This window comes from Meleagris gallopavo, chromosome 6, assembly GCF_905368555.1.
Source record: "Meleagris gallopavo chromosome 6, MGAL_WU_HG_1.1, whole genome shotgun sequence".
NCBI lineage: Eukaryota > Metazoa > Chordata > Aves > Galliformes > Phasianidae > Meleagris > Meleagris gallopavo.
The window spans coordinates 11188045-11212714 of record NC_139409.1 but is presented as its reverse complement, the minus strand read 5'-3'; the positions used below and the strand labels follow the sequence as shown (position 1 = coordinate 11212714).

The 24670-nt window shown below is 34.6% G+C and overlaps 1 long non-coding RNA gene across 5 annotated transcripts in view; it reads right to left on the bottom strand.

The window, feature by feature from the left end:
* The window catches only part of LOC146544075 (uncharacterized), a 78715-nt gene that overhangs the window by 15784 nt on the left and 38261 nt on the right, over positions 1 to 24670 (bottom strand). The window contains exon 3 of one of the 5 annotated variants that reach the window (XR_014884155.1): positions 8132 to 8290. The exons of the other annotated variants lie outside the window; for them this stretch is intronic. This is a non-coding gene — a long non-coding RNA (uncharacterized LOC146544075). The remainder of the gene's footprint in view (positions 1 to 8131; positions 8291 to 24670) is intronic. 5 annotated transcript variants of the gene reach the window in all.

The window sequence follows — 24670 nt, the reverse complement described above, 5'->3', positions numbered from 1 at the left end:
CTTGAAATAGCAGCTAGTAGAATGACTCAAAGTTCAAGACTGAAGGAAAGGAAATGCTTAATTTTAAGCTCGTGACTTGTCAGTCTGCTGGAGTTGAATATATGCATAAATATTCCCAGGACTGGAATCCTGTTGTGTATTTTATTTTTCTTGTTTAGTTTCTTGTATATTTTGCAATTAATTTTTCCCACGTTTACTCATAAATGCAAGATATGGAGGAAGACAGTGAAGGGAGAACTAAGAGGCAAAAAACTTCTAGGCCTTTTCTTTCCTTCCATCTTCTTTTTCTTTCACCCCTAAGGAATTTGTCACCAATACAGTCCCTGTGTAATAAAAGTAGTGATACCACCCAGGGAATTTACCTGAAGTCCAGTTAGCCTGCTGTGCTTTTAGGAGTGTAAGAAATTGAGATAAGTACTTTCTAAAAATGTGTAGGCTCCATCATGCTATCTCTATCCCTCTATATTAGTTGGGAAAAAAGATTCTGTATATTCTCCAGCTTTCCAATTTATTCACATTCTATCCTATATGTACCACTGGGGAGAAACACTTCCATTTTTTATGAAATGTTCTGATCTTGTACTAAAGGCCATGATTTAGTAGGAAAATATTGATGGTAGGTAGATAGACTGTGTTATCTTCAATCTTAGTGATTCTATGATACTATAATTCTACAATAGAGGGAGAGAATTGGGTTTTGGTGGAAAGATTTTGAATAAAGCATAGAAAAAAACAAATTACAGCAATTGTTCACTCTTCTATTAGCAGAGATAGAGAAAAGTCATTCTGGAGGGTTCAACAGAAGAAAAGAAAGCAAGATTCAAAATTATTGTATGATTTTTAATTGTATATTATTATATACCTCCAAAGCCTGTATTTTAGCAGATTCTTTCTACACTGTAGTGAAGAATACGAGATAGCTAAGTCTGGCATGTATAGAAAAAAATCAAATTTTTATGCTCTGATTTTATTTTTTTATGTTTTGTACTTTTTTTCTAAAGTGGCCAAAACAAACTTCCTATCTATTCCCAATACTTTACCAGTTTTACTAGTAACATAAATCCAAAATGTATAGTTGGCCACTCTTTGTAGTTTGTATTTTCAGAATCTAATGGGGCAATCAACAAGAGGACAATAACTATTTTAATTATTTAATCCAGTAACAGGTGAAAATTGTTCATGAAAGCAGCTAGTGCTCTTTAGCTTTGTGTTTGAGGAGAAAGTGTTTCTTAAAAATAAAATAATGAGGTGTACAACCAAAATGTAGGCAAATCTTAAATTCGTCTCACTGCCTAACTTTGAGGAGAGTTTGAAATTAGTTCTCTCACACCACTGTTGAATGTCTTCAACAATTCCCATGATGCTTCTGCAGAAACAGTGGGACTGGATGCACTGCAGGATCTAGATATTCCTTCAGTCCCATCCTGGTTGCTTGAATCTACTTGGTTGATGAGATAACTTGTAGGTAACACCAATAGAGCAGTCTTTTCCTCCAATCGTTTTTTGTTTGTTCATTTGTTTGTTTGTTTTCCTACTCAGATTTGAATTACATCTCTATGAATTTCCTGTACACTACTCCAAAGACAACTTCACATTGCAGCAGGCATACTGATGTGCCTTTAACTGTATACACAGATTTAAACAACGACAAAAAAGTATTATAAATGGGAAAACTGAGTCATCCTAATAAGGCCTGCAGCTACATTTACCTTCTTTTGCTCATATCCTATTATAGCTAGGTCCTAAATTGTGTATTAAACTTGGAAAAAAAGTATTTTCATGCCTTACAAGCCAGTGCTTAAGTGACCATTTAAAACAGTGGTGATTGAGCGGTTAGTTTCAAGATTATCCTTTAAGCAGAAAACAAGCAGTAGTCTTCTAGGGATCCCAGGGGATTTTAGTGTAGGTGCTACAGGGATCAATGTCACTTTCATTACTCTTCCACAGTTAATCAATGAAGCACATAGTGTGACTTAGCTGTTGTTCTGAACATGCTTGACACCACTCTCAAGGAAATGAGAGTATAATGCTCTAAGATGTTCCTATTTTCAACACTAAAAGACTGATCTATTGAGTCAAAGAAAACCATCTGTTATTACCCAGCAAATTTCCTCCTAAAGAAATATGTGCTTCAGCAGACTGTTTTACTTCAGTACTCTGTGAGGATTAAAACAAGCACAACTTTTTAGATGACAAACACTTCCCTAATCTAATAAAAGTCTTTGGTGAATGGTTTTTGATTCTTTTTTCTTTATTCTATATTTGTAAGCAGAATTAAGAATTAAGAATTAGATAAAATAAAGAGAACCATTACACAATGGGAAAGAGTCTCTGTCACATTGAAACAGTTCAGAAGTCTCCAGAAGCCACGGTAGTTGCAGATTTAAGACTAGTGAAAAATCGTAATCAGAGTGTCATTACTACTGTTATATCATTTGGAATGAAGTGATGAATAAAATTAGCTTTTAATAATGACTATGTCTAGAATACAGAGTTGATCGAAAAATCAAGTCAAAAGCTATTGATGTTCTTTTTTCATTATTTAGCAAAATGACAGCTATGATTAGAAAATCAGTGATCAGACTTTGTCGGTATTATAATGTGTAGCAATATTCCGCGCTTTGCAATACTGCTCTATCCAATCGACCTTAACAGTAACATTTGAGACTGGATTAATTCATATTGTAAATATAATTGAGCAGCCATAAATTAAACACACTAATATTGCAAAGCTAATTTGATTATCATTGCAATTAAGGCAGATTTTTTTTTTTTTTTTTTTGTGATAACATCTTTTCACATCTGATCTCTTTGTGAATTCCTTTTCAAGATGTCTTCCAGACAAAAATTGCATACTGATTTCTGATCTCAGAGTCATTGTTCTTCATAATGATTTGAGAGGATGTGAACAGGACTGAAGTATACATTCTGATTTCTAGATTCTGGGCCACTGTCCTTGAGAACTCACTTTGATTCATAAACTGAATAATTCTGATCTGAAAGTTACTGCAAGATGGTTATTATGGACCACCACCATAATTAGGTGAGAAAGGAAAGGGAAGGGAAGGGAAGGGAAGGGAAGGGAAGGGAAGGGAAGGGAAGGGAAGGGAAGGGAAGGGAAGGGAAGGGAAGGGAAGGGAAGGGAAGGGAAGGGAAGGGAAGGGAAGGGAAGGGAAGGGAAGGGAAGGGAAGGGAAGGGAAGGGAAGGGAAGGGAAGGGAAGGGAAGGGAAGGGAAGTCTCCAAACACAAAAACAGCCTGGGAAAATGTTTTTCTTCTAATTGAGCATTTGTATACCCTTTCAGAAAGTTCACTGTAGGTTTTAACAAGCTTAACAAGAAGAAACCCCAATTAAGTTCCACTTTTAGCCATGAGAAAAACAAAATAAAACAAATCTGTATAAAACGCTAAAATTCTGAAAGCTTTCTACCAATAACCTTGTTCATGAAAATAAAGAGTTTCATCTGCAGCTTCAGATCTGAGATCATCTGAAACATTGGAATGTGCTGCCCAGGCAAGTGGTGTCTTGATCCTTAGTCGTATTTATGTTCTGTGTGGTCATGGCACTAAGGGACATGATTTAGCATTGGGAACTGGTAGATCAGGTTAATGGTCAAACTGGATGATCTTGAAGATCTTTTCCACTTAAATGATTCCATTCTAAGCTAAGCAGACTGACAAGTGAATAAAGCAGTTTCAGTTGTCAATAGCCCATTGCAATTGTAATAAATTACTAAGTATCTGTTTAATTCCTCTGATCCTGCTGCAAGCTCAATGTCTCATGCACTCTGTGCGATGGTATTTATTTTGTAATTGGCATCATATTATCCAGTGTACTATCACCAGCAAAGGTTAAAAAACATTTCAGTGATATTTCTGATTTGTTCTAACAAAGTTATTCATAAGCAATTGATAACTATTTTGCCCTTTTTCTTGTCTTATTAATTATATTAAAATTCATAAGTATGAATTTTCATAATGATCGTCAGTGTTTAGTGCACCACCCTGAAGTGAAGTGGAATGACTTTCTTGGAGTTATTTTTATCTAGCTCACTTTTTTTTTTTTTTAATAACCATCAGCATTTCTGCAGCAATGTTACCTCTGGAATTGTTTCCATGGTAAGGGCAGAGAAATCATTCTATGAGAAATACTTATTTTTATGATATGATACAGAAACCAAGGTAAATGTTAAAAAAATAAATGTGAGTATTGCATTCTGGGAATTATAGCAGTGACTTAAAAAACTTTGATGTGCAATTAAACTAAAAAAAGGGACATTTCACATGACAGAGAGGCTCAAAATCCTCTTTGTGGTCAAAAAAGAAACACACCATTTACGTGTATATATAAAACATAAACACTTCTTCCGGGCTGCATCAAAAGAATAGTAGCCTGCAGGGCAATGGAGGTAATTGTCCCCCTTTACTGTGCCATCACACCTGAATTTATTGTGTATAGAGATTTGTTACCCAAGTTTACATATAAGCACAGTTCCACAGCATAAGTATCTAGTTTCAGAAGAGTGAGACAAAAAAATATCAGTAGTCATAATTAGGATTTGTTCCTTACCTAAATACAGTAAAGTTACATCCACTTACATTCTCTCACTACAGGATGGACTCAGTGATGTCATTTTCTTTTATACACATTTAATAAGGATTAGATCAAGTCCTTAGGAGGTGAGCTGAAATTATTCCTTGACAGATAGATAAGCATCCATTCACATTTTTCTAAAAGATCTGTCATTATAAAGACTGAACTTACCAATTAAACAATGACAAAAAACAGCATGGGGAATGGTATATTTAAAAATTATTACATCATCTGTAATTGTTAAATTGGGTACCTTTTCTGAGGAGTCCTCCAGGTTTTGCTTATTAATGAAAGAGTTAATTTCTTTCTGTTCTGGGATGAACTAACTCTAGATACTAGTGTTTGTATGCCAGCTATGGATAATATATAGGTATTGGGTCAATCTAGCACCTCAGCTAGGCATCTGTTTCATATACAAATAGCAGATAAAACAATGGGCTGGGAAGGATGTGGGTGTGATGTAGTGTGTGCAGTATGCTAATGGAGATATATAAGCCTCTACTTCATTTCTGTTGGGAACAGGATATGCACTGTCTCTTAAGATCCAGCTTCTGCAGAACACTATTTCCTTAACTATAGCAACAGTGCAAGGACATGAAATTTCTGTGGGACAGGGCAATAGCCTTAAACTTCTGCTGGTACAATACAGAGTGATCTGTGCTTGCTCTGAGCTGCTCAGGAGAACATGTGCCCAGAGACTTTTCTTTAAGAGACTAGACTAAATGCAAATTCATGATAGTGTTAAGATCATTACAAAGGCAATTTCTGTCATGTAACTGCGGAGGAAATCTGTCCCATGGCTTCTAACAGCTCCACAGCTGAAAAAAATTATGGATCTAGTCTCTGTCTCCTGTTCCTCAGAAATGTGAATTTCATTGGAAAGTGATACATGTGACCTGAATTTTCCTTGGGCGTGTTTTAAGACTGTTCTTTAGGAGGAAACTGAAAATTTAGGAATAGGAAGTGAATCTGCTCAGCAACATATAAACACATGTAGTTTATTACATTGCTCTTCTTGCAGATCTTGATTTGGAAAATAATTTTGGTCCTGTCAGGTCCGGGTGCAAACTGTTTCTTTTTTCAACAGGAGTAAAATCTGTTTTTGTTCACATCTTTTAATGGTCAGAGCTGCAGTATGTCTTCAAAGCAGCCACAATTTAAAGAACTCTGATAAGCAGACTTTAAAAAACCCACCTTGTACCTTTCATTACTTGTGCTTTGGTTTTCTGTCCTTGCTGCAGACTCCTCCTCTCTTTTCTTCTCAAACATCGAAGTGCAAAATGTTAGACCATTATTTTCCACATTCAGCTATTTCATAATCTACTAACCTTGGTGTATCTTTAGGTATGCGTCTAGCTAATTGGGTTGAATGCATTTTGGGAAATACAAATACATGAGGAGTGACTGAGGTTGCATGATTTGTTTGGCCCAGAGCAGAGGTAGCTGAGAGGCCTCATGACAATCTGAAGCTCCTCACAGGGAGTTGAGGGGCAAAGCTTATTTCTCTCAGGTGACAATGCTTGAACTCAAGAACAGCATGGAGCAGAGTCAGGGAAGGTTCAGGTTGGGTATCAGGAAAAGCTTCTTCACTGAGAGAGTGGTGGGCATGGAACAGGCTCCCAAGAGTAGCGTTCATGGCCCCTAGATGACGGAGTGCAAGAAGTGTCTGGAAAAAGCTCTCAGATATCTGATCAGATTTTTGGGTGGTGCTGTGAGGAGTCAGGAGTTGGACTCAGTGATTCTTATGGGGCCCTTCCAGCTCAGGTTATTCTGTGATTCTATAATTCTTTGGTTATCTTAAAAACAGATCAGCTCAGAAGTAAGTGTCATGTTTTCTAAGTTCATTGAAGCAGTTATAAAAATGATGGATGTGCTTGAAGAACCAGTGATAGAATGATTAAATATTTTGAAATATAGTGTTGATTTGTGGACGATCTTTCTGCTTTTATTAATTTAAAAGGAAATCCTCGTGTCATATCTGTACTTGTGAAATAATGTCTTCAGTGTTCTGTGAATTAATTGCTTCGTATTTAAAAGTGAGAAATTCTTTCAATCAGTCCCAAGTTATATATAAATTGTTAATTCTGGCTTTATATTTAAGCTACAAGTTAAAAAACTTACATTAATCATTTGAGCTCCAGCTATATAGCTACAAAATCAGAAAATTCATTTTTGGAAAAAATAATAATTTGTCCACTTTCTGGTAGATTGTACAAATTTTGCTTAGGGCTGTGTTGTGCAGCTTCAAGCATGCTGAAATCAGCAAAAGTGAAAAAAGAATCTAATAATGTTACATGCATGATTTTAGAAATTTGCTCCCTTCTAACCCATAGACTTCAAGAATTAATGAATTGTACTAAAATACTTTGCAGTCTCTGGATAATTTAAAATAGCATAATAGTATATAAATTGAGTTTCTCAAAGAAGATTTTTTTTGGGGGGGAGATCAGAGAATAAATAAACATGACACATTCTTTGCTTATAAATAAGCATTGCTGTTATTTAATGCAAGTTTTACATTAGTAAATTATTGCAATATAGCTTACTGAAAATTGTGGTAGTTCACTGTCTAGCTCATAATTAAAGAGTTGAAAATACCATTGTTCCATTGATATTAGTGAGATAGATAACGTTCTTCCCAGGATCAATGACTTGTAAATATCATTCTTTTTGGAAAAAGTTATTTATGAAAAACTAATATGAATTTTCTCATTGTAAACAGGTCAGATATCTTAAACTCTTTAAAGAAGTATTGTTTAAATATTACTTTTCTCAAGTTTCACCTGTTTCAGATGTCTAAATAGGATTGTGATGGCAAAACCATTTTTCATTTGTGGACTTTCTTTCTGCTCTTATCCACACATTGTGACAATGGGAAAGCTACATGTTTATGATGCGAGTCCGACTCTGTAACTGTCTTTTATCTTTTCCAAAAACATAGGCAATTGAAAAAACAATGGCTTTAATAATATTGACACTAAACTACAGATGATCTACAAGTTCTCTAAGACTGGTCAATATTTTCCATTGTTATAAGTGACTGTGTGTATCTGTGCATGCATGTATATGTGTTCCACTCAACTCCACAACTAAAGAATTTCTTCAAGCAAACATAAATATTCTTTCCTTTCAGAGTAGAACGGAATAGAGTAGGGTCACATTAGTGGTCACAAATTGCTGTTCTCTAAATACTCTATTACCATAGCTCTGCTGCTTTGTTTTTTAACATTTTTCAACATTTTTTTCCATCTGGGCTTCACTTCCTTTTATCCTATGATCATAGCCTACAATGATAAATTATCTGCATGCATTATGGCAAAGCAGTTCGCTGTAATGCCAAGTGGGAGTAATGTTTTGGCTCTAGCTCTTAATCTAATCTAGGGACAGAGAATTCCTGAAGAGAAAAAAAAAAAAAAAAAAAAAAAAAGACCACAATTTGTTGCAGAAAGGAAAAGATTGTAAGACATACTTTGAAGTCATAGCTAGTTGGTATAAAAAGTGGATTGTCTCATTATATTTAGCTTTGGTGCACACTCACCTTGAATATAAAAAGGAAGATAGGATGCTTGAAAGCTTCCAGAGGGGGGACACAAAGCTGGTAAAAATGCTTGGCATGATCTATGAGGAGAGGCTGATGGCATTTGGTTTGTCTAGTTTGGAGAAAAGGAGGCTCAGTGGTCTGCACCTCCTCAGTGGCCTGAGGAGAAATGAAGAGGCAGGTACTGACATATTCTCCCTGGTAATCAATAATAGAACATGTGTGAATGACGTAAAGCTGCATCAAAGGAGGTTTGGACTGGGTATTTGGAAAAATTTCTGTAAGAGTTGTCAGATGCCGGAACAGACTTCCTAACAAATTGGTTGATGCCCCATTCTTCTCAAAAGGCCTTTGGATCATGCCATTATTATGCTTTAACTTTTGATTATTCTTTAAGTAGTCAGGCAGTTAGACTTGATTATCTTTGTAGGTCCCTTACAGCTGCATCACTATAAAATCCTAAATTCCTTTTCCTTTCAAAACCACCTAGGAACATTTTTATTTTTTTTTCTGTCAGAATGTTTGTTTTAGAAAAGAGCCTATATGAGCTGGTCATGGCAAAGGCAAAATAATAAATTTCTTACATATACTTAGACTATATTAATGCTTTAAAACTATTTTCATGAGAAGATTGAAAATCACCATATATTACTAAAGATATTATACAAACAATTAGGCAAACAAAAAGGGACAGAATTGCGAGGGAAGAAATGTTTCATATATTAATTTATAGTGAAAGTTATCTCGATTAAAAAACACTGAATATTTCATTGAGTATTGTGTTTTTCAGCAGATATTTCAGAATAAATATAACATACAAATCTAAGAAAATAATTTGTATTATAAAATCACAGATCTACCTCATAGGAGACTAAAATTATTTCAGATTCATTTTTATTTCTTGATTTTCTTAGAGGTTTACTGAAACTAATAAGAAACATGACCAATGATTTGATATACTTGTTAAGAATGGCGTATAGTCATTTTGGGAAACTGCTGTTACCCTGGAGACCAAAAGCAGACTATCTGGTCAATTTCAAACTCTTGCACAGCATACAAATCAGAACTTAAACAGCCCCCACTCATAAATATACTAAGATGAGCATGAAAAGTTGAAAAATGAATAATCTTCATTTTTTTTTAAAATCTTCACTTAGTGGTCAGGCTAATAAACCAGAGATTTTATCGCATAGCTCTCATTATCTAACTCATCACCACTTAGACTCACTTAACAATCATAAAGAAAATTAGGCACTACAGAGTCTTGTTTTGCTATACCTTTTTTGATTTTTTCTTTGATGAAATGAGTTGCATCCTAGACCTCATACATGAAAATCTTTTCACGTAATGCAGATGAATCTAGGGCTCTCTATGGGAGAGGTCCAAGCTCCCATTACAGTTACCAGACATTTAGTCAATACAATCAAATTCTGTGTCAAAGTCTATGGTGCCTAATGAGACAGTCTGCATCTCAGGCAATTATATCTGGTCTGCTGAACACAATTCTAAGTACTATTTACTGCATCACATGCACATAGAGACACCTGCTTTTAGATATATAAAGTGAGAAATCCTTATCTACAAACTGAATGTCAGTAAATTAGTTGTGGCAACCATAAAAGGGATCTAGAGTATAAAGAAGTCTAGCAGTTTGTATTTACACAGCAACACATCAGATATACCTGTATTTAATCAAACAAATCACGTAGTTGGTGGGAAAGTAAATTGTGCACAACCATCTACTATTTGAATTGCTAATAAAGCCAAAAGTCAGGTGTTGACTGTCCACCTCTCCTGCTGTCTAGTGTCAAATCATCTTCACCTGTTGTTTATTTTTTTTGGTTGATAACTCTCCTAATTCTTATTCTAAACAATCTTTTTCATTATAATTTCTTTTCTGATGCCTTTCAAAAATGAATCTGAAAACCAAAAATTAACTAAAGATCATGCAATTTTGAAAAAAAGATACAACTGTCCAAAACACTTTCAGTGACAAGATTTTAGTTTTCCCTAAAATATACACCAATAGATTGTGGTTTACTAAATACCATTGACTTTTCTTGCAATTCCTTCTTTATCTCATTGTTTTGTTGCAATGTGAATCAAAACAACAGTTTGTGGAGTGGTGATGTGAACTCCTCGTTGAAGAAAAAGTAAGAAAAGATTTAGAACTCAGCAGGTAAAGTGATGTGCACTGTCTTTTGGAATAGGAAAGGGATTATCCTTTTGGATTTCTTATAATCTTATCAAACCATCAACTTTAACTGCTACTGACTAAGCTGAAGGCTCAGATTTCCAGAGCCAGGCAGAGAAGAAAATAATCTTTCTCTTGCAACATGATAATTCCAGGCCCCGTACCAGTTTGAAGACCATGTAGAACATTGCTAGTTTTGGCTGGATTGTCCTACCACACTCACCATATAATCTGGATTTTGCTAATTCTGATGTTCATTTGTTTGGGCTGAGGGCAACATTTTCCTTTCCATGGGTCACCTACACTAGTGCAGATTTTTATGAGGGCAGCATGCACGTTCTTGTTCATCACTGGAAAAAGGACATAGGTAATGGTGGCGAGTACGTTGAAAAATTGTATTTTGTAGCTGAGAACTTCCTCTATCAGATAGTGTTATTGTGCTCTTTTTTGTATTTTTTATAGAACAAAATAGGAAGCGTTACTTTCCTCATTATTTACATCATTAAAAATTGGAAAAAACACTATCTTATGCACAAAATACAAATGTAATATCTCTTTACATTATAGAAAATTCAGTTTTGTACTAGATTTCATGAAAAGATCTGTTTAATGCCTTTGCCTTTTTTTTTTTTTTTTAACAAAGAAGGTTAAATAACTTTATATTATTTTGAAGTCCATTCTTTGACTTCTACTGCCTGCAAATAATCCTATATGGAACAATCTCCTGCCTAATCTCCTTACCTCTAACATGTGTTCACTCTTTTGATTATTGCAGAATTTTATAATATTGATAGTTCTTTGTTTCATCTGTGACAATACTTACCATTTATCAAAGTCTCTCTTTTCAACCAATTGCATACTAATCAGCAAGATCTCACTTTGTTTATGTTAGAGTGATCAATTTGAGCTGTGTTTGAACTATATTATATTTACAAATTATATGATGCTTCCTGCATGTTTTATAGTTTGTAATATAGTATTTACTACTATAGTATTTAATAATCTGGATGATACTGTAAGCATATTGCACTAAGTACCTTGTCACTATACAGTGAAGAAAAATCCCTTTTAGTGCTTTAGAAGTCAACAGACAAAAAGATGATCATTTCATAGATGGACAAACTGAATGCAGAAGTTCTTAAGGTAATTCTTGGCACTTTTAAAAGATTTTAACCAGAAAGTTTTCACAACATTACAGGACTAAATACGAGGATTGAGGGAGAGAGCAAGATCTTAACCATTTCTCCTCATTATATCTGAAAGAGAAATAATTGTCTGCACACGTACTTAGTCAGGGGTAGCAGTTTTTCAAAGATAGAATTTGTGTCATATTTTATAGCAAGATACACCAGCAGCTCATTTAAGCAGGAGGAAAAAAAAAAAAAGTTTTTGTAGGATGTCGGTTTACTTGTTTCTTTTTATAGACTTTCTCTATCACTGCATTGGCAATATTTACCATATATTCATTGGTTAGCTCTTCAGTGTTGTTTCCATATAAAATGCCAATGTTTTCTACATAGATTATTCTTAAGCAGGTATCAATTATTCTTCTATACTCAAAAGACTTTGAAATTTTTATTCTTTTATGAATCGCAGTTCCTCCTTCTATTTGCCTATGCATGCCTTTAGAACATGCCAATTGCAAAGTAAAGCTAGATGCCTTCACACAGCAAAGATATCAATGGGAATTGTTTATAAACTAAAACCAAACTAACTAGATAAAAGAAAGCAATTGAGCAACAACTTCCATTTTGTAACCTAATAACTAATTGTTACTAATTTTACAACAAAGTAGAAAAATATTCTTAAGTGTTCAGTTTCTAATTATGGGCATTGAAAAAATCCAGGTTTGATTTGTTAAGATTTGGGAATCCTTCATCATCTTATCAGTGGGGAAAATCCTGCTCTTAAAAAGAATTTTAGAGACAGAAAACAAAACCAAGCATAAAAAAAAAAGAAAAAAAAAAGCATGTAATCAGGGAGAATTCAGGCCTCTAATGTGAATACCCTAGACAGTTCTTTACTTATGATAATTGTCCATTATCATCACCTGAATATAATTTCAGAGAACATGATGCTTTGATTTGACATACTGATTTTTAGAAAACGCTCATACTTTGTTCTGAATAATTAAAAATAAATTGCATAAATTCTATTATATAAGGCCTAGACTAATTTTACTTCATGATAGATAGCAAATATGGCTTTTCAAAGTTCCATATGTGAGGAGAAATCTAACAGCCCAGAAGCAATTCAAATCTCATTCTCTTACTAACTATCACTGTCTGTGCTGTGATAAGCATTATTTATCCCAGGATAATCTTGAGCTTTTGGGTCTTAATTGACATAAACATTATCAAGTTAGGACCCTCACTGTAACATTGTAGCTTTATTTTGCACTGTTTATAGACTCCTCTCTGTATCTAAGGTTTCAATAAATGCATAGAATATATATTTATACATATATATAATTATATCAAACATATATTAAAAATATATACATGAAATAAAGCATATCTATAACTGAATTGTGCCTAAATTTAGTTCATCAGGTTTCAAATTAGATTTTGTACAGCTATCTCCTCTCTTTTCCTCTTTTCCTCTTTTTTCTTTTCTTTCAGTAGCATCAAAAACACAAAGGTGATTTTTTTTTTTTTTTAAACATTACAGAATTGCAGTAGAATAACAAGTCTCTTTCTCTAAGATCCTTTTAGTTACTCTTTTGAAATATAATGTTGCTAATGCAGGCTCTAAGATTTTTTCTTTGTCAGATAAATGGATGTAAAGATCCCTTTGTGCCAATGGAAATAAACTTTATGCTGAATAAAAACACAAAATATTTCATCTCCTTTCTTTTGGAAACAATTTAGACCATCTGGCATTATAAAGTATTAACAATGTATGAATTACTTGTAAATTGATGTGAAAAGCTAAGGAAAAATCATGATGGCCTGGGAAAAAAACAAAAACAAAAACAAAAACCAACACATTTTAAATAGAGTGAGAAAAGCTGCATAGGCACCCATGCAGAATTCTACTCATCGTGAACAAGAAGATTGTAACAAGAGTGTAACAAGAAGGTAGAAAAGACTGAAGCTTTGGTTTAAAGAGACTTCCAGGCTGTATCTCTTCGCTGAATGATGTAATATATAAAAAAATGATTGCGGAAACCTGGATTTTGTCCACATATGTTTTTAGTAAAAGTTTAGGTTTTTTTTTCCTCCTTAGAAAATCACAGCATTGACTACACCTCCATTCTGCCTAACTTTATGCATGCTAAAGCACTTTACTAAGGCACATCTCACTAGTTGAAACAAGGACAAACACAGTAGCCATTTTTCAAGACCATTTCTCAATTACACAATTGAAAATCTAGAAAATAATTGTTATACTAATGTGGAAGAATCCAAACTGTAGTTTAATGTTAATACGTATCAGACTGTGAGATAGTTATCTCTTCCTGTATTTTGTTAGTCCTTCTTTTCAGTACTGTATTATTAATTTGCTTTGAAATGTAATAATGTGCAAATGAAATCAAATGGAATAGACACCTTTGTAGGGATATTTTCTAACAAAATCATTATGACCTGCTGCAGTGAGCCTATACACACAATGATATATTTATTGGCTTCTATATTATTATCAAATATACATATAATTACATGGACTCACAATGTGCTGATAGAGTTCTTTCATGATTCATAAGTCTTTTTGAAAGACTTTTCATTGAACTGTAAATGCATATATTCAGTGCTGTTAAATCTTAAGAAATTTTGCTACTTTTTAGAACATTCTTAAGGAATTAATGCTTACCCTCCAAATACTGTGGGGAAAAAATAGCTGATTATTTAGACAGATTTTTCAACAACATTCTTTTAATGTATAGAACATAAATTACTGCATGTTCTATAAGATGGAAGTAAAAGTGTGAACTGATGATATTCAGTTAAGTGACAATTCTCACTGACATCAAAACATATTTTTCTGTATAGAAAGACTTTCATATTTTTCTGTATTTGTATTTATTTAATAAGCAAAGACTAAATGTTGATTAGAGATGTATCAGATTTTAGTTGTACTTTACTTAATTCCTTATTACGTTCTCACAATAATAATAATTAATAATTTAGCAGTCTAAAGAAATATAGCTCATTTTGAGATCCATGTTGATTCAGAGCAGATAAATGCAGATCTTATATACACACTCTCATCATTTTGCTTCTATGATCAAAAAGCAGAACTTCAAAAAAATCTTCTACAATTTTTACCCACAAAAATTATTTATAAATAGTAAAGATAAATGAATCTTAAATCCACAATACAAGGATAGGATAAAAGGGAAAGGGAAAAGAGAAAGGGAAGGATGGGGAGAGAAAAAGTTTAAAAATTCTGATTTCAAAGGTTCTTGAAAGTTTGATTAATCATAATTACATACACTGAATCTAACCCTACTGATTTCAATAGGATTTTCCATTAAAGGAATTTCACGACTAAAAGTATATTATGAGCAATCACTTGCATGTTTTCTAATGGTTCACTGTGATTAATATTTTATTTATTTATTGAAAATAATAGCAACGATATCAAAGATATTTACCACCGAAACAGAGGCTTTGAAATCACGTGGGTAAAGAAATCTGGATATATGATTGGAGTTACCTGTAATTTTATTGCTGATGCTATCCATAGAATAAAATAGCTGTTCAGTAGGTGTGTATGGTGGCGGATTGCTTATCAGAGCAAATAAATTTAATTGACTTCAACCTCCATGACTCATTCAAAGTAAAATTTGTTTTAAAAGTAGCTAGTGAATGAAGTTCAAAAAAAGGTTTTTCTTAAGCGTCTCATTTTTCAAATCTATTTTATCTAAAGTTACACAGACTTCTTACCATAAGAATGCCTCCATAATTTTTATTTGATTGATCCTTTCTTGTGTGCCAGTAAAAGAACCTCTGGAGAAAACAAAGAATCTCAATTTTGGAGCCTTCATGTTCACTTCACTGTGTGGAAGTGTTCCCCTTTCTGTTCCACGTATACAGATATTCCTCTTCTACTAGAATCCTGCTTTTTCTTTTTCTCTCGTCTGCATTCTTTTCCCATACAACCTATGTTTCAGTCTAATGCATATTTTAAAACTAAAGAGTCTTCCAACTTCCTGGGGGCACAAAATACTGAGCTCACTTTATTCAGATTTGTTGGATATTAGGTGGTGAAAGGTGAACTTCTTTTTATTAAAACATAGGAACATGCTTAGGAGAAAATATTTTCTGCGAGCTGAAGAGTAGCAAATTAATCAGGAAAAAAATATTTCAAGAATTTGAACACATTATGTAATAGTTTATGTGATGTTCAGCATCAGCTTTGTAAGTAAAAACTGGGATGAGACGAATAAAAAAGAGATTCTTGGTGATATTTCTCTCAAAGTGCAGCCTATTACTTGAGATCTTCAGTTACACTCAAGAAGCTCACTGATGATGAAAGAGAAAAGGGAGTTTAGTAACATGGCCGTTTTTATGAAGATGGCATGAAACTGGAAGCAGTTTCCTCAACAGAACATAATAATGTGGAGTGCAAGGTAGTCTATCTAAGAACATGGAATAAGAATCATTATAGTTCAAAAACACCAGTAAGATCATTTAATGATGCAACAGTCAATTCATCACTACTATGTTCACTATCCATATAACTCAGTGGCACATCTACTCTTTTCCTGAAAATCTCCAGGAAGGGTGACCACCACGTCCTTGGGCAGCCTGTACCTATGTTTGACCACACTTTCTGAAAAGGGTTTTTTTTTTTTCCTTCCTATTATTCCTAATATCCAACTCCTTAGTTGAAATTTGAGACCATTTCCTCTCATCCTATCACTGTTACCTGGGAGAAGAGGCCGATCCCCACTTTGCCGCAACCTCCTTTGAGAGGATAGCAGAGAACAAGATCTCCCTTGAGCCTCCTCTTCTCCAGACTAAGCAATCCCAATTCCCTCATCCACTCCTCATATGATTTGTGCTCCAGAAACTTCAGCAGCTTTTTTGCCCTTCTCTGAACATGCTCCATGGCCTCACTGTATTTCTTGTAGTGAGGGGCCCAAAACTGAACACAATACTTGAGATGCATCCTCACCAGTGCTGAGTACAGAGGGATAATCACCTGCCTTGTCCTGCTGACTGCACTGTTTCTGCTACAAGCCAGGATGCCATTGGCCTTCTTGTCCATTTGGGCATACTGCCATCTCATGTTAAACAGGATGTTGAAAATACCCCCAGATCCCTTTCCTTTATGCAGCTTTTCAGCCAATATGACCCAAACCTAAAAAAATAATAGAGTAAAAAATAGAGCAAAAGCATATAAAAATCTAAATCAGGTTCACAAGAATGTATATTTAAATACTAATAAGACATGTATTTTTAAATTAAGCTGTCTGTTTACCCAAGTATTTTTAAGTACCGTTCCTCAGAGATTTTTGTTTTGTTTTGTTTTTTCCTACATGTCAAATAATAACAGCTTTATAGGGTAATTCTTTTCTTCATTTCCTCTCCCTTCCCCCCTTGTTTTTAATGATCAGGAAAACAACTATCTTAATACCAAATGAAGTCTATATAGGTAGATATATAAATCTTTTTTAGCAACTTGTCATTTATTGCCCTCCTATCACACTCTCTTTTCTGCTCTAGCTTCAGTTAATCACATGCTGATTGGGGATTCTAGAATACACTTGCTGATGATTATGTGTTATTTTAACAGGAGAATGACAATAATTTCCTGTAATGCCACTTGTTAAGGTAATTATGCTATAATTGCCTTATCAAGGTGTCATAGAGGAGAGAGGAGAAACTCTGAGATTTCACAGCTGCTGTCATGCTTTGCTAAAGTGTATCTTGAAAATATATGATCAGCTATCAAGCTAAATTTCTACCAGTTGTTTTAAATCAGAAAAATCTGTCTTGGGTGGGACATATGACCTCTGTGTCTGATGTTTCTCATTTTGATAATTTGAGAGGGTGGATTATCTTTCTTTTAAGGTACAAGCCTAAAAAAAAAATAATAAAAAAATAAAGCATAGATAGAAGCAAAAAAAACACAGGTTTATTAAAGTGTCTTTATGATTTTAAAAGATGAAAAGCTGCTCCCCATGAAAAGGTAGACTTCAAACTAATTTCGGTTTTAGATGAGATACAGCTATTCTTACTTTGATAATGTCTCATGTTGACAGAAGAGAGTGAAATGAAATAGAATGACAGGTAAAACATGGAAATATGATACATTTCATAAATATATTTTATGTATTAGAGACTTTAATAAGAGCACTCTTCAGGTTTACTGAGATCCATTGTCTGAGATCTGCTCAATGATAACAAAACCTTGTGCTAGATCTCTTTCTAATGGATCAGCAATACAGGAAATGCAAACAATGTCCACAGAATATACCTGCCATGCATCTTATTTTCTACTGACAGCCTTGTGTTTGTTTATACTCAGGCCAACTTAATTCAGAGAGAAAAAACTACTGCTTCAACTTGTGGTGTCAGGCTGTCATCCCAAAGTAATGCTTCCTATTTATGTTCATGGAAACTAAAAAAAGGTACAAAGAGAAAAATAACACAATTAGAGCAAATTCTCAGCTACAAAACACTTGTTTTCAACATAGTCAGCACTATTAGCCAATTTGAATGGATCAAGACACTCTTCATTTCATGGTGTGACAGCTGTGCATGGCCTTCTAGAACATAGCTTGTCTTTCATTTCACTGTTGCCACTGTTGAAACACACCACCCACTGCCTCACTGTACTCACATCCATCGTTTGGTCTCCATAAACATTCTGCAAGCATCAATGAATGTCAGTGCCTGTATTTTTTTTCTTCATGGACGAGTTCAATTCCACCCCCTTTGTTTCATATGCACTACCATGTGAAAAACTATTGCCTCAGACTGCCCCTCCGCTGCTATCTGTTGCATGACAACAAGATGGAATGGAATATTGGAAGGAAGGTTCAGCCTCTACTGACTGAAACCACCAGCATCCATATCTGATGTTGTGTGCCAGTATAATAAAATAGGAGGCATTATTTTTGAAGCAGCCCTCATATATTTGCTACCCTGTTGACAAAAGGTCACTGAAACAAAAAATGAAGGAAGTATTGGTATTCATGTAAAGTTATTTCCTGCTTACTGTCACCAAAACTTAATTTGTCTGCAATCATTTGTGGTTCAGTGACAAAAACTGTGACTTTCCAAATGGTGCTCAGATGTAGTCAAAAGTGGGAGGCCATGGAGGAGTTCTCTGATAGTCCTTTCATAAGCACCAATTTCACAGGATTCTCACTCAGCCAGTGTTGCAGAGCTGCAGAGCACAAACAGCTGTGCCACTACATGGGCCAGAAGAAGTTGTAGAGCCTCAACACTTCACCCTGTGCCCTGATATGGGATTATTTCAATGTGACCCATGTTTCAATAGCTGTTTTAGTGGTCACCTAATGACTGCCTAAGCTATAAGAAAGAGGGAGAATACAAAAAATTATACTGTTGAGCAACAAGCACATGAAGAGTGGAAATCAGAACTTCTGAAAAGTTCCAAAGTGAGAGAAAATGAAGATAGTAATGAGGAACACAACATGGTAGGAACACACCCACCTTCTGCCAGGCTGCTGAATTGCCATGTCCTCCCAGGCTGGCCTGCAAAGTAATGCTCTTCCTGCCTCATATCTCTCCTTGGTGAAGTAAATAATAAGGAGCAAGCTGATACAGATCAGACAGCCTATGGTAATACTGCACAGTTTCTTTTTGTTTTTGTTCTGTTTCCTTTTGTCTGTAGACATAATATTTGTGGGTTTTTTTAAGCTATTGATTTATTAAAGACATTCTCCTGGTTATGCTTGCATGCCTAATTGACAGCATGTATTTTAATGAAAAAAATTAATGATGAAATAAGCTAAACTCTGACTGAAGAACAGAAAAGCATTTCTAAGGAAACATATTCCTTTAATACAATATTTACCCACTAATAGCTTTATGGAAAGAGATATAGCATTGCTCCTACTTTTTAACATCATTTTATATTGTGATGTTGTTTTATTTTGTTCTCTTGTTTTTTGATTACTTGATGTCCCTGGCATACGTCAAAGCAGAAATCACTTCACTTGAAGCTTGATGCTTTGATTCACAAATACATTTCAAGTGTCAAAGGTTTTCAGACAGGAATAGTGGTCCTGCTGGTTTTAAAACAAACAAAATGCAGATATTTTGTGGCCAGAGGACAGGTGACCACTGAAATAGTCAGGCTCCAGTAATCTCAATAACCTGACAAAATTACCCCTCAGAGATATGCACTGTTTTCTACAAGAATGATACTAAAAATACATAGTATCTGAATGAGGACAACTAACAAATACTGACAAGGCTTGGCCTTGTCTGAAGGAAAAACAAGTTGCAATTCATTTCTGCCGAAAACCTTTCTCTGTGCCTTAGTAGTATTTGAACGCTAATAAGACTTAGCATACTGTGATTGTGTGGAGAAGTTGTTCAGAAAATACACTGTTTTGATTCTCCTTCCTTGCCAAAATTTGAGAGTAAAGAAATATTGATTAAAGCAGCCATTTTTTCTGGACTTTACACTGTTTGAGAGGAGCAGAAAGGTAATTAAAGGAAGGAATACTTGCAATTTGTGCTTTAATAGCAAAAGCAATACTATTCTTCTATATAGTCAAATTTTTATTTATTAAGTTTTCCTAAGGAAGAACTGACCAACCATCATTTACTTGTCTCTAGACAATTGAAGAATGAAATAAATACAAAAGCATGATTGCAAGCTATGCACATCTGTTAAATCAACTAAACAAAACATAAACTGAGCAGAGCTGAAAGTGTCTATAACAAGTGTATTGCCTGAGGCTCAATGAGTCTGTGTGAGCAAAACTGCAAAACTGTAGTGTGCCCTCCCAGAGTTTTAATGTCTTTTACTTCACCCTTGAGGTGAATACAGACATCTAATGACTTGTGGGAGGCTCATCTAGTTTCCAATAAAGTTTTAGTTTTCTGTTATTTATCTTTGTTCTAAATCCAAATTCAAAATGTATTAAAAACAGTGAAAATCTCCAATTAGATTTAAAAGATGGAAAAGTATTCAAGAGATTGAGGTAAATATTGACTGAAAACACTATCATGATTTTTCATAATGGACAAGACTTGCAAAAATAACTGCTGATTTTGGAAGTGGACTGCTAGAAACCTTCCTGAGACTTTCTAAATAATGAAGGCATTCACAGGGTTGGCCTGTGTGATAATTTATGTCTTGTCTGTATATCAGTCCCAAAGATTTTGTTCAACTCATTTATACATTACAAATCCTTTGAACAATGGGAAGAAAAAAAGATATTTTGAAGTCACACTTGCCCAAGTCTGTTGTCTGGGGAGGAACTGCATAGATATGAATTAAAGGGGGTATTTTCCGGCATATTCCATCACAGTTATGCTGAAGAGATTTAAATATAATTGTAGTAGTAGAAGTAACTTGAAATATAAATGCAACTACAATGTGCTGGCATACCAGTGATATCTAGGCTTCTCTTTCTTGTTTTCTACCATTATATTTGCATTACTTGTGAGACAGTAAACTAAGCAATAAGAAGGAGTTCCTCCAATTCCATGAAGAGACATAGCACAAAAAGATTTTCCCCTCAAAGGGAAAAATCAGTGTTTAATTACTTCTATGCTATTGATTATTATTTTCAGATTAGAATAAATCTTTGATTTTCACCTCTTTTTCTACATCTTCTGTCCCAGATTTGGGGGTGGAATGGTGCTCAATAAAATTATAATCAGTCAGATTTTGGGTGATATGCTAACTCATCTTTTCTGAGTAACAGTGTTAATATTTAACTGATATGGAGGGACTCACTGACAGAACTTACTGGATTTTTAACTAGAAAACCTCACTCACAACAAGGCTACCTATCTGATTGGAGCTAGCTGAGTGATAGGTTTGTCTAGGACAAAGGGTAATTCTTGCTTTCTTCTGAAAAAAAAATACCATTTTCATCCTCTCCTTGCTTGTATCCTCAATACTTATTTATTAAATAGCCCCACAGAGTTGCGGACTACTTTTAGTTTTGGGGGACTCTATTCTATTCATTTGTCAATTCAGAAATGACAGCAAAGAAATCTGCAACAGATGTCATTTTACTGTGTTTGTTTTTACTTAAATCAGTGAAGTGACTATGGTGGTCATATTGCAACTCGGACTTGGGGAATAAATTTTGCCTAGACACAACTCCTCACTGAGTTTTAGTTCTGGAAATCAACAGAGTTCTAGAAAGGGATGCAAATACATGCTCACTGATTCTCTTTAACTGCATTCTTTCTGGTTACTTTCAATTCTTTGCCACTTGTTGTGAGAAGAAATGTAATGGAAATGTATTTATTATCCAGAAGTTTTGCTGTTTAATTGACATCTTTGTTTCATTCTTTTATGACTTTGAACTCTATGAATGATAAGTCAAAGAAGCACAGTTGTTAATTATCATTTCAATTCATTATTATTATTTCTTTTTAAGATGAATTATGTTTTTAAGAGTTTTCTTGTGGTGGTTTCACAATGATGAGCATCCAAATTGTACCACACAACTCTCTCACTCCCCCTCCTCAAAGGAAGATGAGAACAAAACACCATGAAAAATGGCTCAAGAGCTGACATAAGGACAGGGAGATCACTCACCAATTAACATCATAATAAAAACTGATTCAATATAGGAAAACTGGTGTAATGTAATGCCTATTACTAACAGACTAGACCAGTGAGAACTAAAAGCAAAATAAAAACATCTGCCCACCCACTCTTTTTTACCTCCTCTTCCTTTAGTAGTGAATGAGAATGAGGGCTGCAGTCATTCTATAATGCTTCATCACTGCCACTCCTTCATGGTCACTCTAACCCCTGCCCCACCATGGCTCCTCTCATGGGTTGCCCTGCTCCTGTGAGGGCTTGCCATGGCTGCAGCCTCCTCCAGGCCATCCACTGCCGCACTGTGGGCTCTTCCATGGCTGCACGTGGAGATCTGTTCCATGTGGTCCCTATGGGCTGAAGGGGGACAGCCTGTTCCTCTGTGAGCCTCTCCTGGGCTGCAGAGAGCTTCTGTTCCATCCCTGGAGCATCTGCTCTCCATCTGCACTGACCTTGGTGTCTGGTGGCCATTTCACATCTTTAACTGCTCATTCCCAGCAGAAAAAACTGCCAGAAAAAACAATAACAAATTCTGCTTTTTCATTTGCCTTTCATGTCTGAGTCTGAAACAGTGGAGATACCTTAGACATTTCACAAATCCTGTCCTTGAATACTTGTACATAAGTAAATAAGATAATCTCCATCTTTAGTGCTCCCACTATTATGATGGAACAAAGTTATGATGAGCAGTTCTAGAGAATAAATCCTGAAAGAAACAAGGTCACTTGTATGAATTACTACTACACTTACTAATACCAATCCTGACCTCTGGATGATACATACTAAAAATACACTCCTTGCTTTTGGAAATGTTAGCATGGATTTTGGCAAGACATGACTGGTAGAAGTAATTCAAATAGGAAATTGTAAAGCAAGTAGAAAAAAAAAGAAAGTAAATCACCTTACAACATATATTTGTCACATTTCACAGTCAGCACTTAATCACAGTCAGCATTTTCGAAAGGAGCTCTTTTCCGAGACATTTAGGCAAAAAAAAAGGTTATATGCCTTCTATGTTCAAAATTTTTTGTTGATATCTAGTTGTCCTTAATTATATTACTTCTGTTATTATTACTATATTAATATCTATCTTGAAGCTAGCTTCAAATTTAGCCTTGCGAACAGGCATCTGAACAGAACTTATCAAGCTTGAAGGCATCCTAGTTCTCAAAGCACACTTGGCTTTTTTCTGGCTCAAGGTGTCAAGCTGATCCAGATCAGTAATGGACTTGCAATTTACTGGCTTGTGTTTCTGCCTGTGGCTTTCAGATATTAGCTAGGTGTGACCCAAAACCCTGTACTGCAAATGGTCCTCCAAATGCAGTTTTGACTTTCTGAAGCTATGAAAAATCTTAAACCAGATTTACTCTATTGAACAAAAGATGTAGAGATAGCTGCAATTCTTCCTAAACTATGTAGTCAATCTCATTTTTTGAAGAAGAATATACATTAAAAACTGTCTTAGAATGTTCCCAGTTTATTTATAAAGAAATGTAATAATTCTACTTCCACACACAAAATAAAACAAATATAATGCATTTTCAGAAGCTTGCTACTTGAGACCTGTTTCTCAGAATGCTCCATCTTGCTTATGCAGATGGGTATTTTAATTGTTCTGAAGAAATGAAGGGGAACTAGTTACCAAAGGAGGTGTCTCTTTTATCACATCTCTAATTTTTCAGCAGCTCTATATATAATTAGAGATTGCTGATGCAGTGATTACTGAGAAACAAAAGAAGTTTGATTGCAGCACTATTATACATTGAATGAGGGGGAAATAATTTGCTGTGACTGAATTTACTAATAAATATTTAATGGAATATTCTGTCCTAACATATTTAAACAATGCACTATGCAGGGGGTGATAAGCATTAGGCAGAGCAATTTTAAATTGTACACTATTTTTAAGATTTAATTGGACATCAGTCTCATGTCATAAATTTCTTACTTTGAGTAAACACAGTTCCTTGTACTACAACTCATATGTTATGAGTTGTAGATTTTCAGTCTCAGCATTCTATTTTACCATGCTATTAGAATTACAGTTTACCCTATCAGAAAGCCAAACACTGGATCGCTTATTTACTTTTAAATTTAACTAATTTACTTTTTAATATTCTAGTATTCTGAATCAATACTTTTTAGAGAAATGAAGGAGAAAAGTAAAAGATTTAGTTTAACAGAACTCTTTAACATGTGTTCACCTCTTTAATGTATCAAATGTTAGATCAATTAAGTGCTTTATTATGGAATTTTATTTTACACTGTTATTAATCCTCTAACTGCTACAGCATTAGGGCTCAAGCTTAGTTGATCTTGAAATGCACGGGAAGATGTGGGCCATAAGTTGACAGCCCACAGCATACTGAAATTTAAAACCTCTCAGAATTAAGAGACGATACAAACAGCAGCATATATGGAGTCCTATTTCTGTTAGGTGTCTGCATAAAGAATAATATGAAGTTGCCTTCAACTATTAATGCTCAGATGTTCTCCTCCTCCATGTATTCACACCAGAGAACTACAAAGACCATTATGGTAATTTTCTTTTTTGGACGATACCATCCTCCCTTTCTGCAGTTGTCTAATCAAGTAAATAAAGACAGAGGGATTCAGATCTATTTTCT